Source organism: Lonchura striata, chromosome 1 (genome assembly GCF_050655825.1).
Source record: "Lonchura striata isolate lonStrDom1 chromosome 1, ASM5065582v1, whole genome shotgun sequence".
Classification (NCBI taxonomy): Eukaryota; Metazoa; Chordata; class Aves; order Passeriformes; family Estrildidae; genus Lonchura; species Lonchura striata.
The window spans coordinates 113,424,357-113,443,107 of record NC_140703.1 but is presented as its reverse complement, the minus strand read 5'-3'; the positions used below and the strand labels follow the sequence as shown (position 1 = coordinate 113,443,107).

The 18,751-nt window shown below is 46.8% G+C and overlaps 1 protein-coding gene across 3 annotated transcripts in view; it reads right to left on the bottom strand.

Annotated features, from left to right (window-relative positions):
• Window positions 1–18,751, bottom strand: part of HSF2BP (heat shock transcription factor 2 binding protein) — a 97,092-nt gene that overhangs the window by 14,859 nt on the left and 63,482 nt on the right. The window lies entirely within an intron of this gene.

The window sequence follows — 18,751 nt, the reverse complement described above, 5'->3', positions numbered from 1 at the left end:
GCCTGCAGATAAAGGGATAGTTTTGACAAGGGCAAGGAGAAATGGCTTCAAACTGAGACTATGTTTAGATTCAGTATTAGGAAGAAATTCTTTGCTGTGAGGGTAGTAAGGCACTGGGAAAGATTGCCCTGGAAATTGTGAATGTCCCATCCATGTAAGTGCTCAAGGCCAGGTTGGACAGAGCTTGGAGGAGCCTGGGATAGTGGAAGGTGTCCCTGCCCATGGCAGGGGAGTTGGAACTGGATGATCTTTAAGATCCATTCCAACCCAAACCATTCCATGATTCTGTGATTCTTCTCTGCTTCTTTGCACTGGTTGCAAGAAGCCTGCAGAAGATGAGGTCAGGGAGTGCAGTGGCAGTGGCAGATTCAGAGCTTTATTTTCTACCTCTTTGCATTTCACCCCCTCTGCAGATTAGCATGGGCTCAAGCCTGCTTGAGTAGTATGAGGATGGAGCCAGATAGTGGAAAAGAAGTGATTTCAGCTCAGTGCAAGCATTTCACACTGGATTGTCTCCCACTTGAGCTGACGTCTAAACAGAGCTGTTTACCAGCCTGTGGTAAACTCCATTTACCCTGGGTACACAGCCTGCATTGCTCTGCAGCCAGGAATGTCCCTGCTCCTGGGTGGTTGCCTGAACCCAACCTGAGAGCACAGAGCAGGGTTCAGACTCCCTACCTGAACAACAGACATTTGATGCCAGCCACTACAGAAGTGTCCCTGTTTGGTTGGGAAGGACAAGCAGCATGAAACCATCTGGGGATTCATACCAGATTTATTCCAAAACCAAAGACTCAAACCCATCTTTCCTCAGAAACAAGCTCCCTTCTCAAAAAAAAAAAAAAAAAAGTAAGAGTATTTTAAGGTCAAATACTTTCACCCTAAGCAACATTAAGTGAAGAATGGCAAAATTTGGTTGGCATCCTGTGCGGTTTACCAACAGTGCCCAGATTTGGGTTTGAGGGAGGGCTGCCACGTCACAACGCTGCCTAGCAGCTGTGACATCAGGTCACACTACGTGGGAGAATGCCACACAGAAAAGGTCATTCCCTGGGCTGCAACCCAGCCTGTCCTACTTGGAAAGAGGGTTCTGTCCTGGGCAGTGGTTTGTTCTGGAAAATGCCTTCCCAGGCTCAACCTCTGTCACCCGAGCCCCTGGCAGTGGCTGATGCCAGGCAGGGAAGCTCTGGGCATGCACAAGTGCTAGGGAAAAACAGAGATGTCTTAAGGAATTGGTCATTTCTTTGGAAGAGAAGAGGAACAGGTCACTCTGGGGCTGGCCAGCCAGTACAGGGTGTTTCACAAGCACATGAACTGAAGTGGCTGCTGAGAGTTGCCCAGAAATGAGCTCGACCCTCTTAGCACAGCCACAGCCTCTCTTGCAGGACAACTTCTCCCTCTTTTTCTTCTTTTTGGAGTCTTTCCTGAGCTGCTGCAAACTAAACACAGATCCTCAGGGGCTAGCAGATGGCATCACTGTCTAGCATTACCCCCAGGGGTGTGTCCTGTCATTTTTCTGTCCTCCCACCAGTACAAATTGCTGTGGTTACCATGCAATAAAGCAGGTGCCAGCTCTCCATGAGACAGCTCCGTGTCCCTTGCCCATCCAAGATCCCCTTGCAACAGCAGTGTAGCTGCTTTCTGCCCAGCCCCACAAAGCCCTCCCTGGGCAATGGTGCCAGTGGGGTCCCCAAAGTGTGGCAGTGGGGCATGTGCCAGCATTGCCAACCCAGAACAGTCTCACACAGCCTTCAAGTGAAAACAAACCTCCTTAGCAGGAACTGTACTTGACTTTGCAGGAGATATCCAGGAGCCCTGTGGCACCCACAGTCACTGGGAGCAGAACTGGTGTTCCTGGTGGTGCTGTCCTGTGACTTGCTCTCCCTTCCATCCACCCACTGGTACCCAGAAGAGTGTGTTTCCAGTCTCAGGGAGATTCTGCCCTGCCTAATTTGTTATTTTTGTACAACCAGAATCTTACTGAAGGATTGCATCCAAGCCAGGCCCTGCCTTATCTCCACTCAGTGAAATGCCTACCAGTTTGGCTGCTTGCAGACCTGATGGTCCTGCTGTTGTGGCAGGTTTAAAAGGGAAGCACATCCTAAATTCCCCTAGTTCTGGGACACAGCTGAGCTTGTGTGGGCAGCAGTGAGGTCTGGTACGTCCAAGGAGTGGTGTGGTTCAGTGCTCAGGATGCAACAGTCAAAGCCTGGCTTAGGGCATGTTAAGGAAATGCAGCCACCAAACCTCTGGCACTGCCCATCTTTAAACATTCCCTCCCTGTGACTTGCTCCCCACACAAGGTGCAAGACAGGAATCTGCACCTGCTAGTGAGGCAGACAGGGAGGGCACTTGGACTTCTCACAAGGATGCATTTCTCAGCCATTTGGCACCCATGAAAAGGGTGATGTCTTCTCAGGGTGCCAGGCTCAGTAACCAAGCCATCAAGAAAAAACTTTGTCAGGTGCTGGGATCCTAAAATGAGCTTTCAGCTCTATATAGGCCATGCTTTCACACACAAGCACCTTCCGTGTCCCCTTCCATCCCTGCTCAAGCAGTCACTGTGGCCAGCACAGCACTTTCATCCCGGCATCCCAAATGCACCTGCCTTCCTTCCCCACACAGGCATTCAGTTTGGGATACTTGGCTCAAAGCTTAGGCTGCTGGAGCTGGGCTGAAGGCAGCAGCAGTAGAATTCACCTCTACTGAATTCCATGGCAGTTTAACCTTTGATTTCAATGGGGAGATAATTTTGTCCTGTGTGGTGATAATTTGTTGCTTGGCTGTGACCTTGCAGAACATCAGGCAGAGCCCACCTCCATCTTCATCCCCATCCCCATCCTGCTCTGACAAGCAGGCGTTCTCATACCTCAGTTTCCCCCTCTGTATCTAAAAGGAAACCCAAGTTGAAAATGCACCTTCCCCTTCCTTATGAAGTTCTTTGATACAGAGATCTAAAATACAACACAAGATCCAACAGTGGCCTTCACTTTCCTTTACCGTGTCAGACCCATTTAGTGGCTATTTATGGCAACCTGGTCATTAGCACTACAAGAACAAATTCAGCACAAAGAAAGCTTTAAACCGCAGATTTGGGGTGTGCCAGGCTGTCAGAACACCATTGTACACTACTTTCCTCCTTGTCCTATCAAAAGACAAAAGCTGCATTTGATGATTGAAGACACAGAAACCAGAATAGCAACAGGAGCTCCTCCTGCAGAAAAGGAATTCCGCATTTCCTAAACCCCACATCCCTCCTTTCCTCCACACTACTTGGTTTCCTTGGAGCCCTCCACAAAGGGATCAGAGCAGAACTTCTTCCCCTGCTTTCTGTTCACCTCTTGCAGCCCCTCAAGCCAGACTTGGGCTAAGCTACTCCATCAGTGTCAGAAGAGCTTTGGATGTGCACATTTTTTTGCTGCTTTGTTTTCAGATAAACAAGGGAGCAGGCAGATGATGTGAGATGTGGACAGCCTCTTTGTCAGGCAGGGAGCTGCTGCCACATGCTGGCATCCCACTATGTACAAGTGAAAAGGTGTTTCCTTCTGTGTTTCTTCCCATGGAAGACTTCAAGGATGAAAACTCACTGGAAGAAGGCAATCCTCCTGAATCAGGAGAGATTTTTCATTTATTATTTCAGTTTCTCTCATGGCTCTCTTAACACTCATGGGCCTTACTAGTGCACATTTCCCTTTCTCTCTGTCTCTCTTCCTGCAGCAGAGCTGCTCAGTTCTGATCCTAGAGCCAGGGGAAGACCAGATGCCTTTGCCTCACTGGAACTCACAGACAGTGACAACACCTGAGTTAACCAGATTTTTCATGACTTTCTTTCTGAACTAAAATCAGGCTGAAATGGGATATTTATGTTCAGATGTGGACAACAGTGAGATTGTCTAAGAGAAAAAGAAACTAAGAATCCTATTGTGACTACATAAAGTCCTGATGGGCTTAGTTTTAATGAAAACAATTGTGACAGCAGCTCGGTATTCCTTGAAAACCTGCACAGGCACCCACTAATGTATATATTAATAGTCACTACCTCATTTCTTGCCTTTCATTCTATTTCAATTGAAAATGCCCACCTGGCCTATGTTGCCAACAAATAGCAAACCAACTTCAGTCTTGATCAGTTCTGGGGATGTACTCACAACTCTGTGTAAACACCTCTGTGTAAGGCACAGGTTTAATAATATTTTCCAGCTTGGATATGATGGAAGTGGACATCCCTACCTTCCTCAAAGAGGCAGTATGTTGAGCAAGTAGATGCAGCAATGAGAGAAATATAAAACTGCAGAATAAGACCAGATCTTACAAACTGAGCACTTTATGAGGTATCACACCTGTGGTTGCTTGGAGGAGGCTGTGAAGTCCTAAAGGTTCTCTTCCTCCCCCCCATATTTCCTGGAACAAGAGGCTTAGAGATATTTTATGGTTGCTGTAATGAGGGGATTCATTCCTCCCAGAAAATGCATCACACAATGACTGAGGAACACCTTTCTGCCCAGGAGGTGAAACTGTGCTGGGAATCACGTAAATGCAAGGCAATGCCATCCTGAGAAAGCTCTGTTTGTTTGTTGACTGTCAGTTCAGCTGGAGATTAGATAAAGCTTAATTAATGCAGTGCAGCTATGCTTTTGAGGTTAAATTCTTAACACACAGATTAAAATTATTACTGAAAGTTACAGGCTGACTCCAGCAGAAGCCAAGGGAAGAGGGAACATTTTAACCACTGACTCAAAGGGGCCTTTTATCACAAAACAAACCATATTAATGAGTTGCTATCAGCTCCATGTTCACAGTCTCCATTGCCTGGCAGACCAGTATCACCCTGGGAAAAGCCCCAGAAGCAATCTCCCAAACATGCTCTTTTATGACCCCATATATGTATTTTCTACATTCATTTGTAAATAGCCTGCAACATGTAGTCAGAAAGAAATCAGATGCACCAACTCAATGATCTGAAAGGTCTTTTCCAACCTAAATGATTCTATAATTCTATGATTCTATATTGGAGCTGGCCTTTTATCATTGGGAAAATGCCAACTCATTTACGTGAATGTTCACAGGATAGCTGTGGCTTTGCAAACATCTTAACCAGAAACCTTCAGGGTCACAGTCATCTATAAATAGGTATCAGCAGCCTCATTCTTCCCAAAAAAACTTAACAAAACCTCTATATCTTCCAAGCAGATTCTGGTCAAACAAGTTAATGCAGCACAATTAGTGCTTTTTGCCTTTCACACTATTTACTGTCACAATGCCATCCTCTGGGTGACAGCAAATAATTCTCCTTCCTATTCTTATGATCAAATGAATTCCCAATAAACCCATAACCCAATTATTTCTAAATCCTTTTTAGGAGTCAAATTCATGCCTGGTTATACCTGTAGATATATATAGGTGTATATATATATCTGTATAGCTATACCTGTATATGTATATATACCTGTATGTATATATACATGTCTGTATATGTAGAGATGCCAAAATCTTTGGATGGTTAAGTGGCAGCCAAGTGGAAAAAAAATGGACTGAAACAGGAATGGTGCCTGAGGGCAAGAATTGATTCGCAGCAGGAGGGGTGACCACCTCCAGCTCCTCAAAACACCTCTAGAAATAGGACTAAGAAACAAAAGGGGATCCTGAGTCTGAAAACACCTCAAGTTCATGAGCCAAAGTAGCAACATGAGGGAGAAGAAGGGAGGTGGAGTAACTGCAGGCAGAAGCAGTTTGTTGAGCCCTTTCCCAAATGAAAGCAAAGCCCAGAGCCCAGGGCTGAGGGCAGTGAGGCAAAAGGCAGCAGAAAGGAGGTGAGCAAGAGGAGAGGCTGTGGCCAGCTGATGTCCAGACCTATGGCCACAACGTCAATGGGAGCAAGGCCAACATGACATTGAATCTGCAGAAGCATCATCAAAATAGCATCCCCCCAGCTGAAACACCACGAGTCTGAGGGTCAGCTCCAGGCCAGCTACTGCAGCTGAGTCAGGCGCTTCCCAGGGGACGTGTTCCAGCTCATCCAGCTGACCCAACTTTGGCTCTGTCCCCGGCTATCGCGCCCAGCACTGTGTCCAACCATCCAGCGGGGCTGCAGTGCCTTTCATCAGGACCAGGGGATCCCTGGGAGAGCAGATCTGGTGCACTGGGAGCCAGGAGCCATGAGGAGGTACCTGACAAACTGCCCTTCTTCTAACCTGGCTGCATTTGTAGATGAGGAGCTGAGGGTGTCCCTCCGGGCAGTGAGGATGGGCATCCAAGGAGAAAAAGTGTCAGGGAAGAGGAAGGCATTCCACACAACCCCAGGATTCTGTCCATGCTGCCCGTGGAGCTGGCCAAGATGGATGGGAAAAATGATGGATGGGAAGATAAAATGATCAGTTAAAACATGTATGTTACATGTAAAAGAGAAAGATACGGAAGGGGAGATAAGTTACAACATGCTTAGACTGCAAATAGTCATTTCCATTTTCCTCTGTGGCATACACATTGTCCCCTTCTGCATGTTTTCCTATGGAAACAAAGAACTTTCTACCCCTCCCACTGACTTTAATAACTTTTGAACTTATTGTCCCTGCAAGAATTTGTCAGGCCAGGCAAAGAAGAGAATTTTTCCTATTTGAGAGACCAATATAACCTGACCATTTTTTAAGCAACACAGAATCCATGGGTGCACAAGCCTCTGAAGAGGTGAGGAAGAAAAAGGGCAAGAGAGGTGTCCAAGCACCAGAAACAGCTCTGACCAAGCTCTCTTGATTGAGGCACTCTCTTGAATTAAGCACTAGACACAGTATGGAGCTGGTAGTTCTTTGGAAGACATTCTGCTTGAAACGGCAAAAAACAAACTCCCTTTTCCTTGCACGTGCACCACAGATTTCAATGCCAGGGCAGATATGGGAATTAAATTGTCTTTGACATCCTTCTTTCTCACTCCTTCCCTTTCTCCCTGGGGACAGAGCCCTCTCCTGCCTCCAAAGCACAAGTGACTGGGAGGCTATTTGGCATGGCTGCTCTCCTGCTTTTTGGCTGTACACAGGCACTGCTGAAAACCAACCCACATAAACCACTGGGATAGGAATGGAAAGCATAGCAGAATGATCATACTCCTGGTAGGAGGCCAAATGCTAACAGTGCAGAAGCCTGTATGGGTTTGTTAACCTATTAAAATAACACAACTCTTGCCCCACTAGCACATTCATACGTGGCTTCTGCCACAACAGGTCTATAAAGATTTATTTGCCAGGCCTGCAGCAAAAAATGCTGGCTGGACCCTGCTGGGAATCTGCAGAAAAATGCAGTAAACAGCAACAGACACTTTGGTGCTTCTCCTTGTGCTGAAAGCAAAGCCTCCAATGGTGGCTATAAATCTTTTGCTGCCACTTGCAGAGGGTATTTACTAATTACAGCATCAGCATGTCTTGTGCCAGTTGTAGGTCATTGGGATAGCCTAGAAAAGGAACAGAAATAGTTTTGCAATGAAGGCAGGCTCAAAGAACGAATGTCTCAGCACTGACATTGCTCTGGCAGCAGCACTAGGAAACTAAGGATCACAATGCAGAGAACAAGGATGTTAATTCTGCCTAAATAACAGACCGCGTTTCCTCTACCCGGCTGTTCTGAGGAGCTAATTACACACATTCCTGAATCAAAGAAATATAAAACAGTCTGCAAATGATTGCAATGTTGATGTGTTGGCAGTCCAAACCATGACATATGGTCCTTCAGTTTGCCATCCTAGAGAACGGCTGACGAGCAACCCTCGTAACGCAAAATTGTGTCATAAATAACAGAAAGAGGCTGACTCTGGAAATGAGCTTGAGGTGACCTCCCCTCCTCAGCCCCACAAGAGACAGTCAGCGTTTCACAGAGCTGCTGCCAACCTGGCCACAGGTCCCCAAATGTACGTCCCTTGAGGGGGAAGGAAGGTGAATCATATCCAGGCAGGGTCGTGGCTCAGTCAATACCCACACGCAAACTTTGCAAAGCCAAGATTTCGGCACCAACGCCGGCTGGACACGTGTGTGCCACCAGCCCCGCTCTGGGACCGTTCCGCAGCCGTGTGCCAGCCCCTGAGCCACCCAGCAGCAGGATCCAGACGTCCAGCTTCATCCCTGGACCCCCATCACGGAGCTGGTGGAGTGAGGGATGCCTGCAGACACCAGGAGGGGAGCGGGGCGCGGCACGAGCACGCCGAGGGCTTTCACACGCCTTCACCCATAGCAGTCGGCGCGCGTTCGTCACCCAGGAGGTGAGCATTGCCCCAGGTGCCACAGGGCAAAAGGGAGACCCTCCTCTCTCTCTTCCTCCTCCTTCATTCTGCCCTTGTGTCAGAGACTGGACAGAGCGATGCCTCGAGATGTTTTGGGGTGCAGGTGCGTGGGGCAGGGCAGGTGGGGTCTTGCCCTGGTGGGGCAGTGCCCTGCTCCTCACCCCACCCCGCTGGAGCCTGCATCCCAGCCCTGCAGTGACGGGCACAGCAGAGGCAATGCTCCACACCCACCCCTGGAGATCCTGACACAGCTCCTGAGTGGCCAAGTGACCAAAGCCCCACCAGGGAGAAGGGCTCAGGAAGGCCAAGGGATATTTAAGGCTGAACACAGGCCATCATCTTTATCCAGCCCCTACCTCTCCTCTGTCATCGCTGGAACCCAGGAGTTGGTAGCTATATGTGTGCTTTTCCATATCTTTTCTGTCTCTCTTTCTCCTTCTTCTTCTAATTCCCTCTGCTTGGAATATTTTGAGTAACTTAACATCAAATGTGCTTAAAGTTTGCTAAATTGAATGGGCCGAGTTAATGCTGTGAGAAGTGTTCTGTGGTGATTGAATGTTGTATTTGTGCTTTTACCAAACTTTTGCTGATTTTCTGAATTTTGTCAGTAAAGTCTTTAGTGTTGTTTTGACCCCTTAGGAATGCCTCACTGGTATTTCTCCTGTGCATCCAACTGAGAATACCTGAACCACTGTTAAGCCCTTTTAAAAGGCTCATCAAGGTGGTTGGTTGGGGTCTTACACCTTGCCTCAGCATTTCCTCTTCATCCACTCCAGCAGAGCCTCACTTCCTACCTTTGCAACCAGACCCAGTCTCACCATCCCCACCTCAGGCCCTGCTCAGCTCCCCAGGTCTCTCTCTATCCCCCACGGACCCCCAGTCCAGCAGAACCCCCGAGGACCAGACCACTGCTCCTCCCTGGCAAGCAGAGAAGTGATTTTCCCTGTGCAAAGGTCAAGGACAGAGCTGATTTATTTTCTCCTTGCCCTCAGGGATACAAAGTTCAGCTGCACAGAACAGCATCCCTGCATTGAGCAGCTCAGAGCACTGAGATGAAGATTTTGGCCCAGGAGACAGGTACCCCTGGCTCCCCTGCCTGCATCCTCAATCCACTCCCCTCCTGCCCCACCAGCACTGCAGGGCAGGAGGAGCAGGCAAGGAAGAGTGTGACCTCCACTGCTCCTCCCTTAAGGTCATTGTTTTGAGCTTGTAGCTCAGAATGGATAATTTTTATGTGCTCAGAATCTGCTGTGGACACTGTGGACTTCATTAATCCAGAAAAGGCTAAATGGGCACAGTACCTTTGCACTTGCCTGCCTCACAGCACAGTGAAATCCCAAATTCTGGTGTGCTGAGGGGCTGTTGGTTGCTTGGCTCTCATCCTGCCTGTGTTTGGCCTTCAAATGGGTAAATGTAGCTCTGGTTACAGAGCAGAGGAAAGCTCGGAGAGGCCACAGGAGCACTGTGCTTCTTCGGAAGGAGACAGCAGATAAACAGGATTAAGGAATTTTGCATAGTTCAACCTGCCAGGTCCTGTGAAAAGGAAATGTAGGCAGTGCCTGCAGCCATGATTCAGAGGAGAAGCCTTTGAAATGCTTGCCAGGCAAAATGTGTTAAGATGCAAGCTGCTTTTCCTCTGTAGCAGGGTGCAGTGCAGGGAACAGCCCTCCCTCTGTGGAGCCCACCCCACAGGCACAGCCAGGCACAGTCTGTGATGCTGAGACAGATTTCAAGAGCCCTGGGAGCCAAGCAAAGACGTCCTGATTCTAAATCACAGCCTGGTGCTGGTGCTGGAATTCAAACAGGGAGATCCCCTGCAAGATGTTCTGTTCTGGACCAGACGGAAAATGTCACCAAGAATTGGTTTACCAGGAAGACCTTAATTTTTTTCACCTTTTTTTTTTTTTTTTTTAATTGAAAAGTGCCCAAACCAAAAATATTTAGAATGGGGTTGGTTGTATTTGGGGTTTTCTTTAGGGAAAGGGGCTGGGTCTGGGGTTATGTCTAGAGAAAGTGTTTGGATTTCCAGGTGAAACTGGCTTGTTCTGACACCTGGTCTCAGAGCAGCAGTGTATCCTGCAGTGCTGTGGGCTTTGCCCTGTGGGAATGCAGTATGAGAGACTCTGCCCTCAGCAATCTGTCCCCCCAGGAGGAGAGGCTATGCCTAATTCACCACTGCTCTGAGACAAGAGAAGCTGCCAGTGTCCCTCCCCAAAACCAGAGCCCTTCATATCCAAAGAATGAACATTGATTTTTCTGAGCTCTCTGTAAGCCAGCATACAGTGAAGCCTGAGGGGGCTCTGCTTATCAAACCCAAGGGAAAGATACTGGGAGAAAGGACAGGAGCACTGCAAAAACAAGTTTCTGCTGTGTGATCAGCTCCATGGAGTGCCATCCCAGCCTGTACTCTGTCACTGGGCTGCTGCATTCTCTACTGTTGGTGGCTCTGCCTTTTTGCCCCTCAGGTTTGGCTGGGGATGCAGTACAGAGCCAGGTTTGGTTATTTTAGTGGAGCTGGAGAAAGGAGTAGAAGGAAATCCAGGCAGAATGCAGCACAGCCTAGGCATTCCCTGTGGCACAGGGACAAGAGCAGCATCCACCATCCCTCTGGGGTGGGACTGAGGCCACCCATGCAAGGGGGGTGGTGCAAAGTTTTGGAGGTTTCCTGAGTGCCCAGGGTGCTCATAGAGAATTTGGCTGTCTCTATAAGCAAGGGGAGTGGGGCAGCCCTCAGGCAGCTGCCAGAGAGGGACAGTGAGCCTGGTGATCCCCAATGAGAGCTCCAGGTTGGGTAACCCCGTCCCATCTTTGCAAGAAGTCTTCACTCCTGGATTAATGTATTTCCAAGCAATTCCATCTAAAATAAAGAAAAAAACTAAGCTTTTTTAAACAATTATTTTAAGGTTTGTTTAATTATTTATGAATTACTATTTATTATAGTAATGCAAAAAAGTTTCTTCAAAGTAGGTCTGGACAGTATTCTGTTAAAACTCCCACAAAAGGGGCACCCACCACTAGTGAATCATAAGGAACTGAGTGAGGAGTCATGTCTGGTTTCCCTGCATCTAATCGGAATTTTCTCTCTTTCACATCATATCATACTTGTTCTACCCCTCAGGGTACTCCTGTCCTTGGATGAGGTTTTAGTGTGGCTGTTAAATCCTGTTTGAATGGACTCCCAGACAGCCTAGACTTTCCAGACAGCTGAAAGCCTGGCTGCACAGAATGCAGGACAGGGCTGCTGGGATGGGGAGCAGGCATGGGGAGAAGCTGCTTCTCCAGATGAGGTCTCAGCTGTGCTGTGCAGGTTTCCAGAGCATCCCACCCCCTCCCTGCTCTGCTGGGCTTGGGGGGCTGTGGGAAATCTGCTTTGCTGGCCCATTCCACAGAGCTCTGTGTCCAGCTTCACTGTCCAGCCACTCCAGACCTGCTGGCTCTCAGGAGCCCACAAGGGCAACGCCAAATGGGCAAAAGAAGATGTAAGCGTGGAAGATTTGTCAAAGAAATCATTTGAAAAATATCATATATCCCGCAGCTGTCCAAAGTAATAGCTCAGCTGCTAGAAAGGTGGAATTAAATAGGTCAAGCTGTGGAGCTGTGCCACTCTCTGTCAGCTAAAGGAACGAACTTCTCATCTGTTAGACTGTTTCATCTTTTGCTGTTCCAAGAATCCATCTCTCTGCTAGTAATGATGTCAAATAAATCTCCACTAAAATGTAAAAATGTTTATGATTATACTTACTGACCCGTTCCTTTATTAAATGAGGACAATAGGATGATGCCTTGATATTTACTAATGGGTTACTCCTATCTAACCTTTTCTTGTTCATCCAGATCATCTGTTTTTATTTTAGCATTCAATGGCTGCCAATAAAATTAAGTCAATTAAATTAAAAGTCTATTACGTTCTTTCAAATCAGGCTGAGGCCTTTTTTCTTTTCCCAGTCAATGCTCTGAGAAGGTTTTTGATAGGGCAGCTGGGAAATCTGGAGCAGATTCTCCTCTGCTGGAAATTAGTTTAGCTTTTCAGAAATCAATAGAGAGGCATGAGCTTACCCCAGCTGAGGGCCTGAGCCCTGATGTGTGGGAATAAGCCTCAAACCTGTCTTTGGGCCAAGATTTAGGTCTGGAATCTCTCCCTCATGCAATCTCAAAGACCTTGTCTACTTATCAAAGTGATAGAAGTTACTTATAACATATATAGTGCACTTACACCATCATCTCTTCCCCATGGAAATACCCCTAGCCCAGTATAAAAACGACCTTTTATATTTAACTTTAAATGTGAGCTATTGCCAAGAGGTGTAAGTGAAATGGATGCAAGAGTCTCATGACAGATTGTAGAGTCTGCATGAAGCTATCCTCTTTGGTTTTCTGATATCAAAACAGTTTAATGTAAAATTTCCAGCATAAACAAGACTTTAACATCTTATTAAGTGATTATTAAAATAAAACCAAAGAATAATGTTCTACATCCTAACAAAAACCTAAGATTGCAGATCTTTTCTGCAAAATTCTTACAGGGCTAGTGAAAATGTCAAAAATAAACCTAACCAGGGCACCACCACTTTGCGCAGGTGACAATCCCAAATGCTTTTTTCAGCTTCTGAGTGGTGAGCCTCCCTTAATGCTCTGAATGCCTTGTCAGAAGTCATCTGTAAACTCATAACTCATCATCTCAGTGCTGCTATTGTATTCAAAGCCCCAGCACTCTGTTAGCAATCATCTCAAAGGGCTGATGCACAAGTAGAAAGTGTTTTGTCTCCTCGCAGACTTGGTGGCAAAGTTAGCACAATCCCCACCAAGCCTAGGCAAACTCTGCTGTGAAAGGAAGGCAAATAAAGACCTGCAAGAGCTCCTTCACAGAGGCTGAGAGAAGAGACAATGTTTACCCAAAAACCCTAAAGCAAACTCAGGAATTAAGGCTGAACATCTTTGTGTGTGTTTCCAAGCGAGAGACTTTGTAAGCAAAACTTTATTTAACTCTCTGTTGTCACAAATTCAAACAGTGAAATGGCTCCTAACCCTAATTAACTCAAAATGTTTGACATCTTAGGAGAGCCTTGAAGCACAGAAGGGCTTCCTATCAGCCAAACCTACAGTGCAGACCAAAAGTTTTCCTATTCAAATGTCAGATTTTCAATTTGCATTAGGCATCATATAAACTACAAGCAACCTCACACAAGAGCCAGCAACCTTTTTGGCTCCTAGAGGGCATTTTTCTAGGATAAGAGCTTTAAAGTGATCTACAGATTTCTAACTGCAAGCAGAAAATCCCAACTTCTTCTCAGACCCACGGGGTGTGAAAATGAGTACAAGTGATTGGGTCACACAGTGAAAAGGCAAAGCAGAACTGTCCCTTGCATGGTGTTGCAAGAGGGGTAGGATAAGAGAACAAGATCAAACCCTCTGAGCTGATCTCTCTGCCACTGGGCAGAGGATGGATCCGAGAGAACACAAAATTTCTACTACTACTAAGGCTAGTGACTGCCTAAGGATAGAAAGCTTAACCCGCTCTTTCCTCAAAGGCTCTTGTCTTTCATTTGTGCAGTTCCAACTCTAAGTGGCCTCTGAAATGATGCAAACAAGATCTGGTTGCTCACTGCCTGTTAATGACCCTGCTGCTGTGCAGCTCCATCAGCTCTGTGCAGAGCTCAGTTCTGCTGAGCAATCACATCTCAGTGGCTGGAAACCCAGAGAATATCAGTTTCAAGAACTGCAAAGGTGAGCTTCCTCCAGGAGATCCACAACTCCTGCCACTGTCAAATTAGTGGAGTTGTGCTGGGGTAAAAGTGATGCAAATGAGGAGGACGCTTACTTGACAATTTATGTGCTGTATCAGGAAAACGTTATCACCTCTGACATAACAGGGAGATTCTGTGTTTACTGACACCTTTGCACACAACAGTGATTTTGACGAAATCCTTGGGTAATGATTACATCAGGAAAGTTGCACCACTGAAAAAAATTACAGCATTTTCCACCTGTGCTGCACATTAGATACCAGTGCTGATGCCTTCCATGGGGTTATCCCTGTGTAGAGAGAAGCAGGAGAGCTCAGATTTCTGTGTTTCATCACGTGAAGCTGGGAGCCACAGCCAGAAGAGCTTGGTGCTGGTAAGAGAGAAAGGGAAAAAGCTGCTTATACCTGATGTGCTCACAGAAAGAACAGGGTTTGACCAACAGAAGCAACAGGAAAATGACTCCTCCATCTCCAGACATGCATCATGTCTATAATTCACTGACAATGGTGGATTTTAACAGGAAGGAGAAGAATAAAAGCAAGAATAAACACTCTGAACAAGATAATCTGAGTTTGCATACAGCAACCTTTGCAATACAACTACCTTTTCCTTAAAGAAAGATTTTTCTTTAAATCTTTAGAACAAGGTGCCCCCATGAGAGCTAGTGCCCCTTTTGACCAAAACTGAAGTGTTGCTGTGATAAGGATTAGCCTTATCACCCTGGGGGCTGTGGAAGAAAGTGCACCAGGCTCAGGGCAGGGGAGGGTGCTGGAAAGGTTTGCAAACATCTGGGACAGCTGGGCTGCTGAGTCACATGTGCAGAGAGAGCCTGTGCTGCAGGCAATGGCCAGATGGCAAAAGAACACAAGAAAAGCTGTGCCCCATGTGCCTCTCATACAGGACAGGGCATTTGAGAGTGCAGTACAGGAAATCAATGTTGAAAGGGGTGGTTGAGGAGCTTAGCCCTGACTGATGGGGAAGGGGTGTCCAAACAGCAGAGGAGTGTGGTTCCCCTGCAGGATGAGGCACCAGGGCACCCCTGGGGGGACCTGTCCATCCCCCAGGCAGCATCCCACTCTTGCTGAGGAAAGATCCTGCATGGATCTGGGATCCCTGGGCTCTCCACTGGGCTCTCTTCAGGCCAGAGCTGCCAAGGAGGTCAGAGCTGTGCTTTGGCAGCTCTCCCCAGGCTCAACCAGGGCCCTGCTTCATCTGGCTCCAGCACCTCTGGTGGGGAAGGCAGCACTCTCCCTGCAAGCTTTTTCCCTGGAAGAGCAGAAAACCACAAGCAGCTCTCAGCAGGAAAGAAAGTGGTAAGAAAAGAGAGTGATGAGATAATGTGGATGCTGATGTGCAGCAGTGAGAGAGAGTAGTTTGTTAGTCTGATTTATTGAGCAGGGATTATTTGCAATATCCATGGTGGAGTGAGCCCCTCATGGGGCTGATGAGCCCCGTTCTGACAGCCTGGGAGTTCCTGTGTCACTGCTCCTGACTTTCCTTCCCTGCCAGGTAGACTGGACACCTGGAGTGCCTTTCTTTCCCCTCCTCTTGTTTGCTAGTGGAATTTCATTGCATGAATCTAGGAGCAAAAGCCACGAGAACAAAAAGCAAATATTGCAAGACTGACAAAATCACTAGAGCTGGCAGCACTACCTAGATTTGTGTGTTCAATATTCATTTTTGAATGATTAGAAGAGACTTAACCAGCCTGCTGGCATAGACAGGGACACACGGTGCCTTGCAAAAGTCAGGGTAGAGAACAAAGTGAAAAAGTAGTGCAGCCCAACTTGCAGCAGACACAGAATTTCAGTGTGAGAGACTTGTGGATCCAGTTTCTCTCTGTGAATGTCCATGTTCCCTGCTGTGTTCCCACAACCCTACAGATTTCAGCTTAAACAGGTACTCCTTGAGCCTTCTAACAAACTGTAGGGTAAACAAAGGACATATGACAGGAGCCTGGATTAAGAAAAAGAGCTGATTAACTCCAGGCATTTGCCAAGTCAGTGTGTCTAGACTGTATCCAGTCAATGCTGCAGACCAGCTTTGATTCCCACTGCTTCTGGCATTCCAGTGGTGAGAAGCATTTTGTGGTATAAATTTGTTCTTACTTCACTCACAGTTCTCTGTAGCTCCCCTGGGACGTGTTTAATATAATGTGATCATCCCAGTGTCACCACAGTAAGGACCTGTGAGCCACATCCTGTCTTCCATCCTGTGCTCCTCAGGCACTTGGTACTTTCAGGGCAACAGGAACACCCACTCCATCAAACACAATGTTAAAGATGCCCTTTCAGACAAATATCATGGTTAGACTTTGAGTCTTCTCTCAGGTCCAAAACTTCAAAGCCAGTTCTCCATGGCTTCAAGGGGAGCAACATTTTGCATTTTCCCTCTAGGCAGCAATTTATTAAAAATGTCAAGACACGCAACTTCCCAGGGAATCCCATTTCTGCTTGCTGGAGGACAGCTGTGTTAACCAGCTACCAGTCAGACCAAGCCCAACATCCTGCAGCTTCTGCCTGGGTCTCCTCTTTCACTCCAGTCTGGCTAACAAAGCATGAGAAGGTTTACTGATGGAAAACTGTAGGAAACTATACAGTATTCTCAGACACAGTGGTGATGGTAATATGGTACCCTTGCAGAACAGAAACAAGGTAATTTCTTTTTACAAGAACCAGTAACAACAGCACCACCAACCCTGAAAAAGCAGAGTGAGACCCGTCTGACAGAGCTGGGTAAAACACTCCATCAACCAAGACAACCTCAACAAGGTGATTGGTAAACAGAACAGATTTTTCTCTGTGCATACACACACACATCTGTATGTGCACATGCATTTGTGCCATTACATGTATTCAGGTAGAAGCATTATTAAGAGCGAGGTTAATTCCAAGCTGATGATGCCCATTAGTGCAAGACATCACCAGGAACTGGGAAGCATTCAGAAGTGTTTCCATCTGTGAGTATAGAGCAGCTGAATTGGATTGTAGAGGCAGCAATGTCTCTCCCTCAGGGATCCTCAACAGGCAGGCTGGTGCCTCTATTTCCCCACATACCTTTCATCACAAGTCAGAGTTAGGCTGCACGGAGGACTTTTCTGCCTTATCACCTCCTCCTGCCCCTTTCACTGGCATTTACATCAGCTTGAATCTGGCCTGGCTCATTTAAACAAAGCCGTAAAAAAATATCCCTGCATTTTCCTAATCTCAAATGGATTTAGAGAGCCCAGTGCAGCAAAAGGCAAAGTAAAACTCACTTGCCTGACAAACACAATCTCGCTGATGGAAACCTAAAGACCCATGCCAAAGGAAACCTTAATAGTCACCTGGAAAAAACATTAACTTGAGTTGCATCTATTTTCTAATGGCATATTGTGTACGTAACAAAACACCCACAAACAATTTCGGGACCAGGGATGTTCCCCCTTCCAATTGTTTTCATCATGGGGGCCAGCAGGGCTCTTACGTGCGCTTTCGACTGCCACAGTGAAAAATGTGTTCCCTGTTTGTTCTTGTTCTGCCTCTGCAGGAAATCAGAGACTCTGGCTTCCTGTAGGCTACAGATGCTTTATTCTTTGTATTCCCCAAATAGGAAGTCCTGGGGTCACTGGCCAAATATATGGAAACTTAATTTCATTTCAACACAGGATTAATCACTAGGAAGTGTCAGGACATTGATGGGCTGATAACAAGACAGTTACAGCAGAAACCTTTTATGGGCACCAGGGTCACAGCATTTGGCAGCTGACAAGGAGCTCTGAGTCTCCCCTAGAATGGGGAAGGAAGGCTACCTGATGAGAATTAACACCGGCAATTGTAATAGCAGTGTTTGTTTAATGCCCTGTAAACCTCACCAAACTTTTAAGCCTTTTCATATTTTGAGAGGAAGGTAAACTGTTTTTGATGACTAAACCCTGTTTTTGATGACTAAGCTCTGTGTTTTCACTCTACAAATCAAAACAGTCTGCAATAAACATCCTCTCCTTACCACAGCCTGGCAGTGGCACAACTCCACTCAGTTTAAGGAAAGGCTTCTGATTTGCACCCTTAGAATCAGATAATCATTAAGGTTGAAAAATACCTTGAAAATCATCAAGTCCAACCATCAACCCAGTGCTGCCAAGTCCACTACTAAATCCCTAAGCACCACATGTTTTAACACTTCCAGGGATAGTGATTCCACCACTTCCCTGCACAGTCTGTTCCAATGTCTGGCCACCCTTCCACAGTAAAGGAATTTTTCCTCCTATCCAATGGTGCAACTTGAGGCCATCCCCTTTCACCTTGTCCCTTGCTACCTGCATGTCAGAGGGTGTCCAGGCTAATGGATAGAATGGGAACATTGGAAAACCCGAATTTAAATCCAGGAGCAATTAAATGGCGTTCCACCAAGTGTACTCAGATTTTCTGTTTAAATACAGCCAATGCCACACTGCTGTGAGGTTAACAACTATTATTATTCCCATTATAAAGGTGGGAAAAGTGGGGTACAAAGACTGAGAGCTTGATCTGTGCCCACAGAGTTGTGGTCTTTGTCAGCACTCAGAGATTGACAGCATCAGCCATAGAATTAAAGAATCACAGAATGGTTTGGCTTGGAATGAACCTAAAAATCACCAGTTGCAGGCCCCCTGCCATGGGCAGGGACATCTTCCACTGGACCAGGTTGCTCATAGCCCCATTCAAATTGGCCTTGAACACTTCCAGGGATGGAGCATCCACAACATCTGAACAGCATGTGCCAG